Source organism: Hermetia illucens, chromosome 2 (assembly GCF_905115235.1).
Source record: "Hermetia illucens chromosome 2, iHerIll2.2.curated.20191125, whole genome shotgun sequence".
Taxonomy (NCBI): domain Eukaryota; kingdom Metazoa; phylum Arthropoda; class Insecta; order Diptera; family Stratiomyidae; genus Hermetia; species Hermetia illucens.
In genome coordinates, this window is record NC_051850.1 from 65,062,154 (window position 1) to 65,068,860 (window position 6,707).

The following is a 6,707-nucleotide window of genomic DNA, read 5'->3' on the forward strand; positions in this document are numbered from 1 at the left end:
CAGCGTAAAACTGTACACGGCCATGAGAAAATTCGGTATCCCGACGAAATTAATAAGACTGACTAGGCTGACCCTGACCAATGTGCGAGGCCAAATAAAAGCAGCAGGATCACTTTCAAGACCATTCGCCATCAATAACGGTCTACGCCAAGGGGACGCCCTATCATGCGTCCTCTTTAACCTGGCCCTCGGGAAAATTATCCGTGATGCTGAGGTCAATGCGAGAGGTACGATCCTCTTTAAGTCCACCCAACTACTGGCCTATGCTGACGATATCGACATCATGGGAAGAACCACCCGACACGTACAAACTGTCTTCATTCAGATCATGCAGACGGCGGTGGGCGCGAGATCTTGGGCTACACATCAATGAAGGCAAGACAAAGTATATGGTGGCATCGTCAGTACCAAAAACCCAACCAACCAACAACATCAAACCGCTCTGGTCAAACGAGAAGATAAAGATAGGAGACTACAACTTCGAGACCGTTGATAATTCCCCCTAGCTGGGGTCAAAAATCACAACCGATAACAGCTACGATGATGAAATCCGCGCACGGTTGTTGGCAGCCAGCAGAACCTATTTCAGCTTACAAAAACTGCTCCGCTCGAAACGTCTCACCATAGGGTCAAAGCTCTTACTGTACAGGACTTGCCAGTCCTCATGTACTCCTCGGAGACTTGGGTTCTTAGCAAGAAACATTGCGAATTCTTCGCCGCGTTCGAGAGAAGAATCCTCCAAAGAATCTTTGATTTGACTTGAATTAGCCACAATATCGTCCTTTCAAGGTTTTGAGTACAGCCAGCGTATCAAGGGCAATAAACGGCCGTAATAGTGGCGTAACATGTCAACATCACATCCGAAACGGAAATGTTGGTGTCGAGTTGTGGTTTTGTATCGGCCAAGGGAAATTTGAAAGAGAGGCATTTTCGATGGCAAAGCCATGTATGTTAATTTGCGCAGATAAGAACTCATTTGCAAAACTATTTGCCGACGAAGAAAGGATGCTGCCATAAGGCCGGCTGAAACGTCGGCTTCACACGCTACATGATGATTTGACTAAGTAAAATGGCATAATCGGTCGAGACAAACCCATTTTGCTTCGGGGGGAAAAACATTTACTTAATTTGAAAACATATCGAAATGGGACGATTCTGACTTTTAGATATCATGTAGGGGTTGCCACACAATTTTTCGGTTGAGTAGTTTGTGCTATCTTATTGTTTCCTCCGTATCGTCAAGTGTCAGTCAAATTTTTTTCGTTTGGTATACTACGTCAGATTTCGCGGATTAAAAGGTTCGCCTCCGTCAAACGCATATGACGACCCTCAAACTTAACACTGCTTAATATATCGCGTTCACAGCAACTTTTTGTTGATAAATAAAACAGTTTACGAATAAATTCTGGCTGCTTACGGAGACACAAATACATAGTCAGACATAGATAGAAAACCGATTTTAGTAGGTGTTTTCCACAACACATAAAAGCATAAATTGACAATGCGTCCTTTGCATGAATATATAAATATAATATATTCTTATCTCCTTAAATTGAATTTTGTTTAAACTCGCCTCTAGGATTCCTCAGCTCTCTTAAGATAAATATTCTTTGTCAATCTTTTGCTTTCTGGTCAGTCCGATTGCCATGTCAGTGTTAAAAAAAGGAAGTAGTAGTAAAATGCAGGGTTCGAACGGACGAATTTCGGGAGTAAACCGGCAAGCCATGCCTACATTGCACTTGACTGTGTTGATTTCTCTTTTATTTGGAAAGGTAGTCAGGATGCGCTTGTTTGGTCACTTGCTGTTTTATCCTTCAGAGGTGGCACTTCGCCTGATATTGTACGATTGGAGAGCATGGTGAAATGATCCTTTCACGTTTTAACATTATCGATGATGGGGAGTCAATCGTCGAAATCTTTCATCAGGCCATTGAAAGATTTGCGACCACTAATGTGTTCCTTTGTTATCCTTTTTCTGTTCCGAAATTATAAGGGTTTGCGGGAGCTTTTGCTTCAGTAGTGAATTTTCTTCCGTAGCCCCAAATTCTATGTTGCATTTGAGTTTCTACTCGTCAAATTTGCCAGAACGCGCAGAAAACAATAAAGCGTTTAATTCAGTGGAAATCAAAAACTAAAGCGAGAAACTTTTTAAAATGATAGTGAAATCAAAAGATTACTAGAGAAGCCTGGTAAGATCTTGTATTTGCTGTGCAATCACGGGAAGATTTAAAGATTGCTATGCCAACATCAATGCATATAATATAAATTCTGGAAAGAGGATAACAAAATAGTAAAGTCAAATCCATATTTCTGTCACTTTTCTTTATAAAAGACATGATTTAATTCAGTTGTTAAAATATGAAACGGGATTTTAACATCAAATACCTACTTAATCAGACATTGAAAAAGGTTACACGCTTAAGTCTTTCGTTTGGCCCAATGATTCAACTTTTGTTTCGCTTTAGTTCCGCTTCATTGCGATATGTAAACTTCGCTTATCCTGCTTATAAACACGAATCATGAGGAAAAGTTAGTGCCTGCTAATTTTATTCTTTTTAAGCTTTCGTAAATTTTCATCCGTTTGATCAAATCCCTTTAAATGCGATTCAAATAGTCACAACAAGTCAACTTTTAATTTGATGATTTTATTTGAAATGGTTCGGTGTAGTTATTCGTACAATTATTTCGAAAGATTCATTTAAAAGAAAAATTTTTTTTTTGTGGCTCTTTGTATTTGTACCCATCAGCGCCAAAAGTATGTGCAGGAATAGGCTCAGTTGTTACTCCCGGGGGTGGTAAATATTCCCGGCTCGTGGAAGAATTGATTTCGGGTGCTGCTCCTGACCCATCGGAAGTCTGTTGATCCTCTGGATTCAGAGAATGTTCTGTTGAAGTTGATGTGAGGTGCGAAACATCTGCGAGGACTACCGCCGCCATGATAACCAAGATAACGAGGGATTTCTGAAAGTATTTCAAATATTAGCAAATGTTCCTTTCTGGCAGGATAAAATATTACATACCATTTTGCAACTGATGGTTTGAAACTTACAGTCTGGAACTGTACTATCTAATGCATTGACGAGGTTGCTATGCCAATATTTATAGTTAAGAAATTACCCCAGTGCGAGTATCTTCATTTTGCATTTGTTTGAAGTATTCAGCTTCCAAATAAGATGGCAGCCACAAATGCTTCTTCACCCTGAACTGAAGCAGTTTTTACGTTGGATTTGCGCATTAGTATTAGCAATTGCTAAAATGTATCATATTCAATGTCATACTCATCAGATGAAGTGTTTTGTCATCTTGAATTAAGCACTTTGCACGTGTTTTTAAATGTCCCTTCATGGAATTGGTTTTGAGTGCGTGTTTTCAAAGAGCTAGTTTTGACTGAGGTTAAGTTCATTACATTCAATAGCGGAAACGATCTGTTAAGTTACAGCGCTCGAAAGAGTAAAATGTTGATACTGTATATTCATATGAAGCAGAATCCAGTTCTGAAGACTTTTCCGCATCTGCTATAGTACTAACCTTAATTAGACTGGATATTTTTATTAACAAAATTTCATTTGTTAGGTAAATTTATATATCGATTAACAGTTTTATATATTTTAATATTGTAAAAGATGCTTTTGTGTAAAATACAATACATAAGTTAATTTAAATATCCCGTATACCTAAAAATCGGGAAAGTCGAAAATGTACTCACTTATAGGATTAGAGCAATGGTGAAGGGCCATCCCAAGCCTAACCAGAGGCAGAGCTACCTCAAAAATTTAAAAGTGGATCAAAGTGATAGTAAGGTTTCGCAGCAAATTCTAAAGCTCCACTGAAGTGTCTGGTCAACACACGCTTGCTGGCCTGTTTACTAAGAAGCTGACGCGCAAACAAGCTGGCTTGTTGACTGTGCTAGCCAAGCTCGGGCACCTGGGGGAGTCTTTTTGGGCACTTCTGATCTGCTCCCAAAATTGTACTCATTCAAGGACGAAAAGATCCTCCTCCAAGTACGAAGCAAAAATCTCCGGAACTTCTCGGACAAAGAAAACAAAAGACCCAAGCATCAGCAGCATTTCATTCAGCACCGAACCACGCTCCTCCTTTGTCCACAACCCCCCGTAATATCAGCTGATTACGCACAATACCTGCATACATAAATTCGTTTACATTTCCAGAGGCAAACGCTAAAAACCTATTTCTAATATACGGTTTGATTACGTTTATGTGAACACAACAAGAAAGAAAATGTTAATGATCATTTTGAAATAGCGCAAAATTTATTATTGAAAATTGCTAAAAGTGTTTTAGGGTTTTGACAAATTTAAAAGTTTTGAGATGAAAATTTCGAAGATAATAAAAATGACAGTTTGGAATTAATATTTTAAAATAAGTTAACGATTTGAATGAATTGTGATATGAGGATGGAAAGTCGGAAATTGAAAACAGAGAAATGGCAGGAAATTAAATAGGAGGAAAAGAAAATATGCTGAATGCAAGCAAACGAATCTTCAAGTCAACTGTTTAGAAATTATGCTCATAGTACGAAGCCTCAGATACTATAGGACAGGTGGGTTTCTGAAACATGCTCGAGGAAAGACAGGCCCAAAATCAATGTATTGGTGAAAATACCAACGTAGCTGGGTTTTCGAGAACCGCCCGAAGAAATACAGCTAAAGGCCAAGATGATGATCTACACTTTCAGTTCCTGGGCCCACCCAATACCTTGATTACGATCATCCATCCCGTTCAATTCATACTCCAACTCTACCGATGATCTTTACTTTAATGAACTTCTGATCCAGTTTTGCATTATACCGTTTTTCCGTACTGGTTAGGTTCAAGAGTCGTTTATACACGGGACCTGCCATCTGGTAGCAGGTTTATCATCAGGGTAGACTTCCAGGTCCTCATCGCACAAAAAGCTCAGCTGGCATAAGCGAGTATAGGTATGCCCATGGTTGACCATGCTTTGCCCAAAGACGGTGAAGTCCTTAAGCAAGGAGAAGCAGAGTTGATAGAAAAGATCAACCAATAAGGCAAGGAAGTCCCTATCAAAATCACGCAACACCTAACGTGCAGGCCGTTGAGGCTACAAGCGCTGAAATAACTACACGAAAATGAGTGTTCTTCCCACTGGAGGCAGGAATGGTTGGATGGGAGCTTTTGTCGTCTTGCTCATTTTACAGTTACGTACGTAGTCCTTGACCTGAAAACCATTTTAGACCAATAGGACCACATTTGTATTCTACCCAGCCCTTGCACTTAAGGGACGATCGTATGCGCACTGGATACCATCCTGTGGGCCTGTTGCTTTTGTAGCTTACCTTCAGAAGAACGGTTGGTTCGATGCAGATCAGGGAGTCTTTCGAATTCTCCATAATGCACTCGATCGATTGTAAAAGGTCCGTAGACCGAAAATGACGTGAATCTAGATTGTACAAGAACGGGCACCTTAAAGAGACTCACTTTCAGGGCGTCGAAGGCTGAGAAGCTTCTATATACCAGGAAAACTGTTCCTTCTTCTGAAGCATGTTTCCCAACGATGCAACCAGCAAAGCGCAATTTGGCATAAATCGCTGATACCATCCACATATTGCAAAGCATTGCCGTTGTTGTTTGACGATGAGGGGTAGAGGATAATTGCGCTTTACCGTGACTTTGAAGGAGAAATATTTTTTGTGGCACTTGAGCCTGATATATACCTGAATTGTACGGCTATGGAAAAAGGTACACAAATCACACAATAGGTGAGTGAAGCGCAAGATGCTACCATGCCTAAAAACCAACTTCCCGTCAATATGCAACCCAGCCGGTGGTAAAATAACGAAACTGCAATTTTCTGAGATGGATGTTTCCGGGCAAAGAGGCTTTATCATAGGCTCAGGGGGAAACCCAGTAGAGATATATGATTAAGTAAACATATTTGCTTAAAACACTTGTTCAAAGATGGCGATATAAACTCATGGGGTGAGGTTTACTGGATGGCAATGAAAAGGCTGAAAAGAATGCTCAAGATACCTTTAGATCACCTTGGTAAGTAGAGGTACCTACCTCCACACAGAGGACTCTCTGGTACAGCACGGAACAAGTCTTCAAAGAGTATATCGTCATAGCAGGGGTAGCATAGGATTCGGCACTGGGTTCCTTCGTGAACAATGTCATGTGTAATGTAGTGGTCGTTCTTTCTGTCTCAGAGGAGATCATCAGCTTTAGAAATGTCCTGACTGTAGCTGTAATATTTAAACAACCATAGCATGGGAAGTGTACAGGATATAGGCAGTGAAATTGATAGAGTGCATCGTGCAAAAGGTCGTGCTGACCCTGGCGGATAAGTAAAGCAAAACTGTCTTAATAATGAACCGTAGAATCAGGAGTACTGTGAAGGTGGAAGTCCGTTGAAACACGATCGTCCCCAAGGCGGCTGTTAAGTAGCCGAGGGTAATGACTGACGCAAAATTAAGCACCTTTAGTACGCATTTCAAAATGCAGTTAGTGTCACCACGGAACTTGCAGAAATGTTGCTGAATTTGTACAGGCCGAAAGACGGTCGAAAATAAAAGGCACTAAGAGTAGATGAAATTCACAGCACCTGGGCAAAACGGTTTAAGATAACTCACATCATAAGCATCATCAACAGCCCAACCGCCGGTATCTGGTCTAGGCCTGCCTTAATAAAGAAGACACTCCGGTTTTGCACCGTGGTTCGCCAATTT

The 6,707-nt window shown here is 40.5% G+C and overlaps 1 long non-coding RNA gene across 1 annotated transcript; it reads right to left on the bottom strand.

Annotated features, from left to right (window-relative positions):
• Nucleotides 1–2,624: 2,624 nt before the first annotated feature.
• LOC119650311 lies at nucleotides 2,625–3,180 on the bottom strand. The gene is made up of 2 exons (XR_005249257.1): nucleotides 3,021–3,180; nucleotides 2,625–2,961 (listed from the first exon to the last, which is right to left on the bottom strand). It is a non-coding gene; the product is annotated as an uncharacterized LOC119650311 (long non-coding RNA).
• Between the last annotated feature and the right edge of the window lie 3,527 nt (nucleotides 3,181–6,707).